Below are 13,677 nucleotides of genomic sequence, written 5' to 3'. Positions count from 1 at the left end.
AGAGGCTGCAGAAGAACCAAGAAGAACAACATCTAAAGAACTGCAGGCCTCACATGTCACAGTTAAGGTGAGTGTTCATGCAATAAGAAAAAGACTGAGCAAAAATGTCTTCCATGGGAGAGTTCAGAGGAAAACCATTTGTGACTAAAGAGAACACACAAGGCACATCTCACATTTGCCAAAAACATTTTGATCATTCCCAAGACCTTTGGAAAAATAGTTTGTAAACAGACAAGAGATAGTGATCAAACCCCGACAGCAATCCATCTCTGAATGGCTCAAAAAGAAAAAAGAACAAAAACCCAAAATGAAGGTTTTGGAGTGACCTAGTCAACGTCTGATTGAGATGCTTTGGCATGACCTTAAACAGGCTGTTCATGTCTGAAAACCCTCCAGTACTGCTATATTAAAAAAATTCTGCAGAGCGCTTTCGGCCAAAATTCCTCCACTGTGATATAAAAGACTCATTGCGGTTATCTCAAACACTTTATCACAGTTCTTGCTTTCAAGGGTGGCACAGGGAACAATTACTTTTACACACAGGATAGGTTTGGATAGCTTTATGTCTTAAAACCTGAAATCATTATTTAAAAACTAGATTTTGTATTTACACAGGTTATCTCTGGACAGTATTAACATTTGTTTGATGACCTAAATCATGTTAGTGTGACAAGTCAGGAAGGGAGGAAATCATTTTTATAGCACTGTAGATGTAGTGTAAATAAAGAAATTCCACACATATACATGTAGGTATTGATTGTATATGAGAAAATACGATATAAACTGGCTATAGTCAGATAATAATCATGTATCTTTCACTGCCTGTTGTGCCCAAGAAAAAAGAAATAACTGTGTATATCAAATATGTCGATCTAAGAACAGCATCTGGGGGGGACTACGGATGGGTGAGTTGGGTGACTTTAGCACACATCGTTATCCCTCCAGAATTCATACCTCCCCCTTCATCACTCGGCGTTATCACTGCGATGATCACGAGAGCAGGAAGAAGAAGAGAGGCAAGAGGGAGCATCGGGGATGCAGGGTGGGAGGAAGAGGAAGGTTCTCAGAAGTCAGATAAGAGAGCCCAGACGAACCCTCTGCTCATCCCACTTGTTTTTAATATCAGGAGGGAATATATCATATGCTGTGTTGTCTTGGCTACGGCAGCGATGGTCTTTGAGTTAGCAGCATCTCATACGAGGCAACTGTGTTCATTTGCAAGCTGGGAGGAGTTGAAGGGGAAAAGAGGAGGAGTGAGTGCTCATCTGACGCCATTGTTTCAACACTGACTAGTGTTTGTTTTTTATGGGAGTGCAGGGTCCATGTGCAGAATCTGCAGACATATGTTGTGTCAGTGAGCGGCCGGGTAGCAAAGGAGAGGTAGAAAGAGAATTGTATGGATGTTATGAAACAAAACCAAGAGAATGTGCTTTGATATTCATGTCTCTGTGGGTCTGGTGGTGATATAACGCATGTTCTGAATTTTTTATACCAGATGAAACGCAGTATGTAGGCTACATACCACAGTATTGAAGCAGCATTACTTTGAAAACAGTAATGCTAGGTCTGTACTTGGGGAAAAAAATGAGACTGCTTGACATGAGCTTGTTTCCATGGCAAAATCTCCTCTTTTTTTTTTTTTTGTTCCTTGATGCCGTCCTTTCTCACATTTCGATGTTACATAAACCAACATTCTTTGTTTGGCTTTTATTTAGCTTTTCTGCACGGTCCTTTAGATTGAGAGGCATTTAAAGGCAGTTGAGGTTATTGATTTAGAGCCGTAACTGGCAGCAAATAGTGATGGCGGTGTTGCGTGGGTAGAAATTATGAAAAAAGACTAAAACAGTAACTTTAAAAGCAAGGACAGAGTCATTGTTACTCCACACTGGAAAGTTTGACCTACAGAATTGTTGAAATGAAACATCATTTGAATGGCAAATAAATAAACTATAGATTTTATATTATAGTTGATAGAAATATATTCTAACAGTGATGCTTGCAGGTCTGTGATTGGATGCAAACCTCCAGCTCATGCCAAAGTTATGTTTAGATGTCAGAAGTTCTACACACCCATCCTTACTTTCTACCTTAGAAAACAGGGGCACATTGCTTATTCCTAACAATGAATGCTGGCATTCAAGCTAAACTATAATGAGTCTCAAAGTTTCTGGAGAAATGCTGTTATTAAACTTTTTAGCTGTTTGGGAAAAGCCTTTTTGAATGTTTTCATAAAACTACTGAGTGATATAAGGTATTTGCCATAATAGCAAAGACCCTAACCCCTAATGACCAGTTGTTTTTATAATATAAAATAAGTTTTTCAGGAGCTGGAGCTTAGGAGCAGGCGACTGCGAAACAGTTAAGTCTCTTTTCAGGAACGCTGCCAGACTGGAGAAAACGAGTAATGAATTCTTTCCATCAGTTTGCAGGTAACGGTGACGACGAGCAACAGGTGAGTTTTATCCACAAACAGGAACGTCTGGAGGTTAGAAGATCCTTTAGTTGTTTCCCAGGTGAGAAAAGCAATGTCAAAAGCTGACAGGAAGGTACAAGGAGCAAACTTTAACGAGCCCGATTACCACCACGACTGGTCACAGCGATCTTGTGGAGAATGGAGTGTCAAGCCGTTCCTTGTATACAGCGAGGTGCCTCCTGTGACTGAAGCCTGCCCTTCTCACCACCTGACGAGAGAAAGAAGAAGGACGAGTGGGAGAGAGTGAAAAGGAAAGAAAAGGAGAAGAACCAGGCCTTCTTTTTATGAGTTTGGTATGTTAAACTCACTGCCCTCCACAGAGCCAAGATCCAAAAGGTGATTTTTAGGCATCGTTTAATCACGCCAGAATTTTATCTTACCACCCTAAAAATAATTATTATTTTTAACCATAATTATTGTTATTGGAGCCATAATGAGACTTCGGTTCAGACACTCTGGATACTCTTAAGCTTAATGTTTTCAGGGTTAATGTTGTGACCTGGCATATTTTAATCCAAACCTTGATTTTCTACAAAACTACACAACAAGTGAAAACAAATTGAAAATAACTGCAACATAAAGAATAAACCAGCTGTTGTCTCTGTGTTTAGAGAGTTATGATTGTTTGTTAACTTTTTATTCTAAGACCTCCCTTCGTAACCCCATGATTAATGTTACAACACTATGAACTAGGGGTAATTCCCAATGGCAAAGTCTCCAGAAATATGTGAATAAAGAGAAAAGATGCCCGTGAAAGATCGCAACGCACTTGATGATTGTGAAACAGCTTTAAGTCCTCATGGACTCACTAAGTGGACCCATGAGCAGAGAGACCGGAGTTGGGCGAGTGTGTTACCGTAGACTAATAGGTGTTTTTCCCAATGGCTGCATAATTCCAGTCTGAAAGTCTGGAGCAATAAGTCAGAACTGTTACCTTCCCTCCACATCTCTTCAGGTTTAAGTGTGTTGACTTTCTGCCCAGAAAAAGTTACAGTATGACTTACTTAAAAGGTAATACAAGCGTGTAACACTAAAGATTAAATTGTATTAATAATTCAGGTGGACTATTTTAAACAAGCAACCAACATTTAGCTTCAAAGAATATTATGAGATTAGAATTTGAATATAAAACATCATAAATAATTTTTAAAAGCCTAAAAACTGCACTTGTAGGCTGTAATATATTATATATGCATGTACATGTAGTCTCAGTGGTTGTGATATTTCTTGATATTCAAAATAACTATACAGAGAAACGTATGGTACATTGTTTTTTAAAAGTTGCATGCTCATAACAAAAGTGTCCATTCACTAGATAGATAGATAGATAGATAGATAGATAGATAGATAGATATCACTAACTGAACATTTTCTCTAAGATAAAAAAATGTCCATTAGCATCTATAGACTGTAAATAAAAGATAGACATGGCCACTGTGTTGTCACCCTTTTGGTACGTGAGGTCCAGGCTTCCAGTCTGTCCCTGCCATCTCGCTGCTACACAAATCACGCAAATCTATGTATCTGCATATCATTTCACATCATATCAAGTTCAAGTTCAAATTTTATTCGCCACATGCAGTGGCAGGTTGCCCTGCAGTGGAATGAACCCGCCCCCCGACCTTACACACACAACACAGACATCACATGGGGATACAAGTCAGAGAACGGTTGCATTACAGAAAAAAACACTGAAATGTACACTACAATGGGAAAGTACAAGAGGAAAAAAAGAGACCTCTACTCATGCTGGGCTATAGGAGGACAGCATGAGAACAGGAAACAAAAAAACTCCTCTGCACAGAAAGCACATAAATGTCCACAGCACAACATTATAGAGCACGTGACCAGCAACAGGGTTGGGTAGGGGGTGAGGAGTAATCCCAGGCAACACAGCAGCCATCCTGCCACTGTGCCGTCTCTCCAGCGTGGGCCCAGACCCGCCTCGTGTTCCCAGGAGGCAACAAGCATTGAAGGCATTGGAAGGGGAGGGGGGGATGTGTGAGTGCTTATCAGTGTAAGTGTATGTGTGTGCGTGTCCATAGTTCAGCTGAGACAGTGTCCTTCGCCCTATCAGGCTAAGTTATCAGGGAGTTTTTGTTCGGCTCCAGCCTTGAGCCCACAGCTGGCACCGAGGGGATATCCGCATTATGATGTTGATGTTGATTTTTCTTTTATGCGAGCAGCTCATGAGAATTTCAAAACTGTTCTTTAACACTCCAACACTGGTCTCTCAATCTCCCGTTGGAGAGCCGCGAGCTTCTTTTTGATGGTATCAAACTTGCGCTCCGTGGTCTTGTCATTCTTGTGTTCAGAGAGCCGATTCTGAGAACTCACGACTGCAGTGAGCTGTTCCGCGATGTAATCCAACTTTCGCTCAGAGGTCTTATTCTGAGTATTCACGGCAGCCGTAAGCTTCTCCAAGGTCTTAACCATGCTGCACTCAGTGAGCCCATTCTAAGAAGTCGCGCCTCGTCCCATCGTTTCAATCCCAGCGGGCAGCCTCGGGGGGGTTTGAACAGCCGGTTCCACTTTCTTAATTCTCCGATAAGCCAGGGCCAAGCCAGCTCCGATCAGCAAGAACCCTGTTATCATGGTTCCGAATAGGTAGATAAAAAAACCTCTCATAGTCTATGCAACCACATTTCTGTTTTCAACGCTTCAAGCAATTACCCAGCTGGTTTCACTTGTCAGTGCGGAAAGCTAAGTTCATCTTTTGTAAACAGGCAACACACACAACAATAGACCCCCTGAAGAACGAATTAGGTTGTTTCTGAAGGTAACATTGTGTTTCTACTTGATAGCAAGGTTTGCCAAAAGAAAAGGAAAAATCAGCCTATTTAATTTTTTATTTTGTTAAGGTACATTTTTCTATTATTGCTGTAAATACTATAGAGAAAAATACTATTGTCATCATCGTCCCCATTAATGAAAAAATGGTCTTGTATAGAGGGCAAATCTCTATACAGCCAAGTTCTGACTGCCTGTATTAAAGCCCTCACAGAAAAGTGGAGGCTTTTAAAGCAGCGGGCACGCGGCCACGGTGAGTCAATAGTATGATATGAATGTAATATCTTATGTGTTTACATACATTTGGCCATAGAGTGTATTTATAAAGGTAGTGGACCTTGTATTGTAACTTTTGTCAGCGTTGCTGGGTTCAAAACAAACTGCTGTAGTCAACAAGTATTGAGAGTTTGCAGCGTGTGCCCTACAAGACACCCTATCTGCGCGATATAGCGCCTTTAGCCCTCTGTCATGACACAATCTTCTCTTGTTTGTAAATTCAGAAATTGGATTTATCACTTTGTGAGTGTGGAGCAGATGTAGTGAAAAGCCTAAAGGCGGCATTGGCATCCAAAGCTTTGTGTCTATCACAGCTCTAAGTGTTTTTATACCAGTGGTATTTTGCATGAGGAGAAGAGAGAGGTTTTTTGTTGTTGTTAAGGTTTATTGAATTTTTTAAGGCTGAATGCAGATTTATTAATATTACTCTGCCTCATTATTTGCATAAGTTACTGGGTGTACTGCAAGAAAAAAACATTTATATATATATATATATATTATTGGTCTGATGACTGTGGCTGTTTTTCCCAGCTTCTCTCGATTTTGCCATCCTGCTGTTCTGTTGTTTCAGTTCTGTTGTGTCACCTCACTTCATGCTTTCTATTATTTATTGCCTAATCCATTTTCATTGTTCCTCCTTCTTTCATTTTATTTTGACAACGTGTTGGGCTGCAACTCTGCACTTTTTTGGGGGGAATATTTATGCTTGTATTTATCACTGTCTTATATGGTCCCTCAGAGTGGTGTTGTTTTTTTCCCATTACTGCGTGAACGTTATTCTTTATCCCCTCCCATTCCCACTCAAGAGAAAAATCTCTCTCCTCCAAGGTTATGCTTGTAAATAAGAGTTTCTTTTTCATCGACCTACATGCATAAACAAATTGAGTTTTTGTGAGTCTCCATGCTGCCAAAGGAATCTTTCAGTTGTCCTTGGGATTCAAAGCTGGCAAAGACAAGAACCATATCATCCTTGGTTAAAAAATAAATTAATAAACAATAATAATATGACTGAAAAATAAAAATGTGCAGGAATAAATTATCATACATATTTTTTATGAATAAAGCTCAAATGGTGGTGCTAAACACTGAAGTCAAGGGGTCCTTTGTGTTACTGTACCGGTTAAAACCCCGGAGAGGTGTTCCAGTAGAAGAGAGCCATATGTTTCCAGTGGCACTTTGAATTCACAGATGACGATGAAAATCCCAGGAGACTAAGAGCTTGTTTGCTTGTGTGTATTTTTTTGAGGGAAAGAGAGTCGGATATTGAGGGAAACTGCTCGGGAGTGTGTGGCAGAGGTTCACCACAGCTGCAGCGGTTACCCAAGTCGGCACAGAGCAGGGTCACCAAAAGCAGAACAGAGCGTAAGCCAATGTGCCACAGCTGAGGCCATCTGCACGGTGAACTGGCCTTCTCTCTGGGAACAAGAGAGTGTGCTCTCGAACCACATATGGGATGTCACATATCTGTGTCAATCATTCATGACTGCATTTTGTGTCTTGGATTAGGAACACAAGTGGGCGCTAAGGGTCTCTTGACTTGGGTCTATAGTTTTCTAATTTTAGACAAACCCTTAAAAAGGTAAAATCCAATCCTTTGGTAATTCATCTCTGTCTCAAGTCCATTTTGAATGCACTTAACCTCTAAATATAGGTCACCTTGGAGAGCTGGATGCCAAATGGCTGCAGCGCATGCCGTAATACCCTCTGATTCCATGTCAGTGAAGGACCTGTGGTGCCTTTCACACCCCCTCTGCCTCTGACCTTACATTTCAGTATCTGAAACAATAAATCAAAACATATTTCAGTATCAGTATTTTTTTTGTAAAAAGATATGTACTAAAGTAGCTGGAAACCCAAGTCTGCTGCAAAACATGCTTAAGCAAGAGTAAATCTAAAAACTAAAGGGGTCTATTTTCAGTTACTGTTTGGTAAACTAGTCTGTAGTTGTGGCAGTGTAGCCTTTATGAATTGATAGACTGTGTAGTGTCAACAACGCAGTCGTGGGACTGCTTGCAAAAACTGGCTTTATTTTCTGTAAGATGTAGCAGCAAAATCAGTGAACACACACAGCAGTGGGCCACTCTTCCATCCTAGTGCGGAGTCCATGCAACTCTCGTTCACAATTTATAACAACATAAAAGTATAAAAACAATGATGAGGTTTCCCTCGACTGCCACTTCAAAATCAAATGTAACAGCGGGATAAAACTGAGATGAGTATGAAGCCAGGTATGCTTAAAAATAAACCGAACTGATAACCACTTATAATATTTAAATCCCCACTACGAGAGATAAATTATCAATTACAAAACACGTATTCTTACAAAAGTGCATTTTCCATCCCTGTTTACCAAGTGAAAATACATTCATGTGTGGTATAACTGATAAAAAGGCAGCTTAAATTACTCTTTTTCTTGTTCAAAGTAATCAAAACCATGATTTGGACCTTTAACCTTATGAATGAATACGTAGCAAAGCAAAATATAATATATTAAAACATATAATTCAGCACAGGGAAAAGAGCTATAGAGGAATGGGCCTTACTAGTGTGGAGTCCATGCAACATGCTCGCTAGTGGTGTCCCACTGATTATTGCTCCACTAAAACAGTGACATATAGGACCTTAGTATTACAGAAATTCAATTTAACCTCCTAGGACCTGGCGTCCACATATGTCGACATCACATTTTGGGTTGTCTAGACCAAAATACTAAATTTTGCTCTACAGGGGCCTGATATACTGCCACTGTGGATGTGTGGATCTCATTTCTGTCAGAAACAAAAAACAGGTAAAAAAAAAAAAGAAAAAAAAAAGAAATCTGGCAATTCTTTGTTTTTACATTCATCAGGTCCCAATATGCCCAAATATCAAAGAGAAGTTAAAAATGCATGCCATTGGAAGAGTTCAGGTCTTAGGAGGTTAATGAAAAAATAAATAAATAAATGCAATGCAGTTTTGAGAAAGTTTACTGCAACTCACTCAATGCGTTACATCTCAGCTACAGCAGTAAGGTGGTTAAATAAAGAAAAAAGATACCCGTGTCCATTGGTAATAAAAGAATATGTCTGCAAGCGTAACAGTGGTGCATATGATGTATATTTTTTCAATAGCTGGAGCTGTATTGTGCTTCACTACATATTATTTTCATTCTATCCTTGTGCTTAAAATATACTCATCTTTGAGAACAAAGCTGAATAGGGGGTGGGGGTTATGTAATATATGTTCTTAATGTGAACTGATTCACCTATTCACATGGGTCACGTGGCTTTATGCTTAATTTCATGCTTAGGAAAAAGCCAGGCTCTAGTTTAGACTTTCAGGTGAAGATCAGGCCTGAATTTCTATGCATTGCACACTTCTTCCCTGGGTACTTTATATGTTAGCCAGTCTTCGCACTCCATGATTGCAAATGAGTGAAGTCTAACATAACCCAGCTATGATCTAGCGTGAGACATGTTGTGCTGGAGGATTCGAGTGTGAGAAGAAGAGAAATCGCCTCCGGAGAGTAAGCATCCCACTAAATTTCCTGTGCAAGCAAGAAAGAGAGCACGGGAAAGAAAGAGGGCATGAAATATAGGGAGACAAAAAGAGGATAATTTGCTCTGACATTTTAGAGTTAATACAACGTGTGTCAGAACAGTTCTGCATCGTTGTGACTTTACAGGAGGTGACCTCCACTACTATTCATGGACTAAATCTACTTCCACAAGTACAGTTTGCAGAGTCAGGGACATCTGCAGCAATACTGTACTTTACAGTATGTTGAGGTTTGTGTGTTTTTTATCATATAAAAGCTGGTCTGACCCTGCCTGTCGCTGTGAATGTGAAAAAACGACTCATTACACAGTTAGACATCAGCAGATCTCCACTTTCTTCCTGCTGCCTACATGCATTTCCTGCTTTGCATACTTGACGCAGCTTGTGTTTGAAAGCTCAAGTATGTGTGACGTATATATCAAAGTATAACTCCATGCATCCAGGCATAACCTTGCCCTACCTATATGTACTCCTTTAATTGAAGCCTGTTACATTACATCATAAAACACTTCCTGCATTAGCTTCTCATCCTGACGAGGCAAATGATCTCTTTATCCCATCTGCTGGCTGACATGCATGCAGAAGCTTCCCAAGTCCATCAGTCTAACTGCCTAAAGTCATTATCTGCATGATCAAGGGCTAGACGGAATAAAGGCCACATGCAATTCTCACTTGAAATGGCAGAAGGGCCCACTGTGGTGGGTGCAATGAAGGAATGTCAAGGTTAGGTCAAGGTTAGGGCTGCGGGCTAGCATGTTTAAGTGCCGGTTGGAACTTCCATTTAGCCTCATTTGGCCTTTGCCCATATGAGAAAAATACATTAATTCAGCAGCAAATTCACTATAACCTTGGTGAATTTCATATCTTCCTGCTAATTTCCCACTAAAATACTGACATTTTATATCTCTAAGTGCACAGACTGGAAAAATCAGGAGAACTAAGCCTTTAAGTCTTGGTTCATTTCAAGGTAATTTGAAGTCCAACTAACAGAGGTTTGAAATGTTCTAAAAATATGCTATTTATCAAAAAGAACATTAGAGCGACCTTAGTTTTCCTGTGTGCTCCACATGTGTATCATATTCATGTGTTGCAATTAGGAACATTCTTCTTGGTGGTGCATTGAAGGACACTCCTTTAATCCAAGGTTGGGAAGCTTTTAAAACCACCGTCATTAGAAAAGGAAATTAGAAAAGCAAAGGCAGATATTCTTTATTTAAGCAGGAAAATATTTTTCTTTAGACTAAAAATCTCATCTGCAAATGTTCCCTGTCCAAAACAAGCATTTCAATCAGCAGTGGTTACATAGATAAGCAAAAAGGCTAAGTCTAAATACAAATAGACGTAGCAACATAGGATTTGGCAATTAAATCTGTTACTGTTCAAATCATTTAATTTTGGTACCTGGAGAGTTTGCCTATTGCCTATTATTGCCTATTATTGCTTTTATTCTGTCTTTTTGTAAATCTGTTTAGGACAATTTATCTTAAATTCATAGTGACAAGGCCGACTGTGTGGCAGAGGAGGACTCAAAAGCAGCTTTATTGCTGAGAACATACAAAATAACGTAATATAAGCCAGGAGAAAATACTCCAATTAACAGTATTTTATGGGAGAAAGAGGAGCTGGGACACACAGTTTGACGGAGAACACAGCAAAGGGGAAGGAAAGACAATGGGTGCATTTCAAAAGTACCTCCTATGTCCTAGTCCTATTCCTTGACCTTGATGAAAACATCATCGGTGTGTGAAAAGTGGGTAGGAGGATTGCTAAAAACTTAGGAAAAGAAAAGAGCTGCACACTGAGAATTGGAACCGCAATTATTACGGCCGCCACACAGATATTTCTGGGTCATGTCTTTCAGATGGGAACCTTCCTATCCTTCCTAAACAAAATAGACTATTGGAACACACCCTATGTATACACACTCAGGATGATGGCGGAACAAGTGGGAACAAGGCTGACACTAATGACAAGACAGATGAAACTGAGCTAGACATGACACACAAGAGACCAAAGACCACCAAACTAAAACAGGAAGTATTGAATGACCCTCTCAGGACATGCAAACTTGATGGAGAGAGAGAATATAAACATAGAGATGAGAGGAACACAATGGGAAATAGAAAAGGGGATTAACAAGTTGTCAACTAAAACAGAGAACCAAAGGCATGAAATACAACAAAAGGAACTCATTTAAAATATTGAAATAAACCGATAACCACTAAGAAGTAACAGAGAGATAAATACCAAACCAAGCCAAGTAATCAACCCCCAAAGTCAAAACCTGACAGATACTGAGGCGCCTATATACGTCTTGATCTATGCAATGTTTTTGAACTTTCACCAACACATGAATGGGAAAGAAAATGCAGAACCTCTGTTCAGTGCATAGTTTCAGCTGAGGCTCACATTCATCTCTAGTAGTTTCCCTGCTGAGCTGTGACAGAAGGATGCTCTGTAGAAGTCATGTTCAGGTTTGGAAAACATGATTAGGATAAGATTATGATGTTTTGATTGATGCACAGACTTTCAGCTTCAATTATTCAATGGGTTTAACAGCTGTTACAATTACAATCATTCTTTAAATCTGTTTTCATTATGAAACACTGTCCAATTAGTTTTGCAGAATTTGGATGAATCTGAGCAGATAGTGTGGCCCTGTACACGTCACAATTCATCCTGCTCATGAGCAACGAGCCATTTCTCTCTCTCTCTCTCTCTCCATACTTTCCTCCTCCAATCATTCTAGTCAGGGTTGATCCAAAGATTTGTTTTTCAGATCTGTGGTGGCTCTTTTAGATGTTTTCTGACTAAATCTGATCTGGCATTCTTGTTCTTTGAGTGTAACCAGTGGCTTGCACCTTGTTGTAAAGGCTTGGTAGCTGTATTTACAGTCATGAACAAGTCTCACAGTGGTACACCGATCTTCTCAAGAGTGCTCTTGACTTTGAACAGATGTTGTGAAATTGTTTTTCTTAACAGCTGAAATAATTCAGAATTTCAGATCATCCAATTTAGATGTTTTCTTTGGTTTTTAAGAACATAATATATATAAGTTTTTGCCGTCTCTCTGATAGGATTTCTTTTAGGTTTTTCAACCTTAGTCACTTGCATCCACATCTCTTTGAACATCATATTGAGATTTCCAGTGAAAAGCTGCCAAATGCATCTTCAGCGCTTGCTTAAATTGTCACTGAGTGATGAAGGAGCAAGTCTCACGTGCGGATAATGTAAATGTTTGTTAAACCCCTTGAATTGAGGCTGAAAGTCTGCACTTCAATCACGTTGATTGATTTAAATGCACAGCAGTGCCGTACAGAAGCCAAAATACAAAAACCGGGTCATTGTCCAAATACTTATGGACCCGATCATATATGCACTGACACTGTAGTCACACAAGCATGTCACGCAGGGTAATTGATTTCTCACACCTGCCATTGTTTCAGCCACAATTAGCTATGCTTTGTTTGTGCTAAACACGTTTTCCTGACATTTTCAATTAGGAAGAAAAACAGCACAAAAAATAAGTCATTAGGGGATGAAGATGAAGAGAACGTGGCTTTATCACAGCAACCTAATGGGTGTCATTTAGTCTAGTTTGTGTCATATTGCTTACAGTTTAAAAAAAATAGATTAATTGTGTTATTACCCCATCAGGTTTCAATACTGTGTGTTGGCAGAATTACTTTATTATACGTTTAATAACCCAGTGCTTAATGTATACAATGGCTTCAGGCTGCCACTGCTTTTATTCTCTTACTTTTGTAGCATTTTATTTAAGGAGTCTGTTTTCCTCATACTGAAAATGCTCTAACTCAGGCCTCCCTGAGTTATGCCTCTGAGGCATCTGTGTACTCTGATACTGCAATTACTCCACTAGCTTCGTAGACGGATGACATAAATATTCACGTGAGACATATGTACAGATAAATATTCACGATTTGTTTGATTGTACCAACCCCGCCTCCGCCGCCCTGTGAGCAGCAAAGTCGCCCCACAAACTCAATGAGCAATTGGAATTGCGCAATGTTGGGGCTTCACCTCTTTCTACTTGTTACCACAGGCCATCCTCTGAAGCATGTGGAGTTCAGGGCTGGCCAATTTAGATCCAAGCAGCAGAGACATCTTCTGACCACGGTTTCACCCAGCATAGATGCACTGTGTGCCAGAGGAGGAGCGCGTGGGAGGGGAGCGTGTATGTGCTGCTCTCTGGGTATTTCACAGACATGTGGAGGAAGAGAGAGAGTGACGCGCGTGAAGCCCCTGAGAGACATGAGCAGAATGCCAGGAGTAAGAATAGTGACAGCAAAAATTAAAATATGTCAGCCTGAAAAGTGCGCTTACGCCTGCGTGTGCATGCAAACTGCAGAGCGTAACTGAGCGTATGCAGAAGAGTGGAAAAATCCAGATTCACGCTGTGCAAGATAGTAGGATTACTAATGGATTTTCCTCATTGAGAACCAGCCGCTAATGAGGAAGCAGGGAGAGAGAGGGCAAGCAGCGGGTCGGCGGAGTAGGTCACAGGCAGAGATGATTGCTATGCAGGTTGCAGGTACGAGGGCCAGGATTACCACACTGGATTTGACGATTCGGAGGCAATC

The 13,677-nt window shown here is 40.2% G+C and overlaps 1 long non-coding RNA gene across 1 annotated transcript in view; it reads left to right on the top strand.

Moving 5' to 3' along the window:
- The first annotated feature begins 2,145 nt into the window (after nucleotides 1-2,145).
- The window catches only part of LOC143412765 (uncharacterized), a 43,858-nt gene continuing 32,326 nt past the window's right edge, over nucleotides 2,146-13,677 (top strand). Inside the window, exons 1-2 of the long non-coding RNA XR_013093303.1 lie at nucleotides 2,146-2,513; nucleotides 2,598-2,766. This is a non-coding gene — a long non-coding RNA (uncharacterized LOC143412765). The remainder of the gene's footprint in view (nucleotides 2,514-2,597; nucleotides 2,767-13,677) is intronic.

This window comes from Maylandia zebra, linkage group LG15 (genome assembly GCF_041146795.1).
Source record: "Maylandia zebra isolate NMK-2024a linkage group LG15, Mzebra_GT3a, whole genome shotgun sequence".
In the NCBI taxonomy this organism is placed as follows: domain Eukaryota; kingdom Metazoa; phylum Chordata; class Actinopteri; order Cichliformes; family Cichlidae; genus Maylandia; species Maylandia zebra.
The sequence above is the reverse complement of the archived record's forward strand: the minus strand, read 5'-3'. Positions and strand labels throughout refer to the sequence as shown.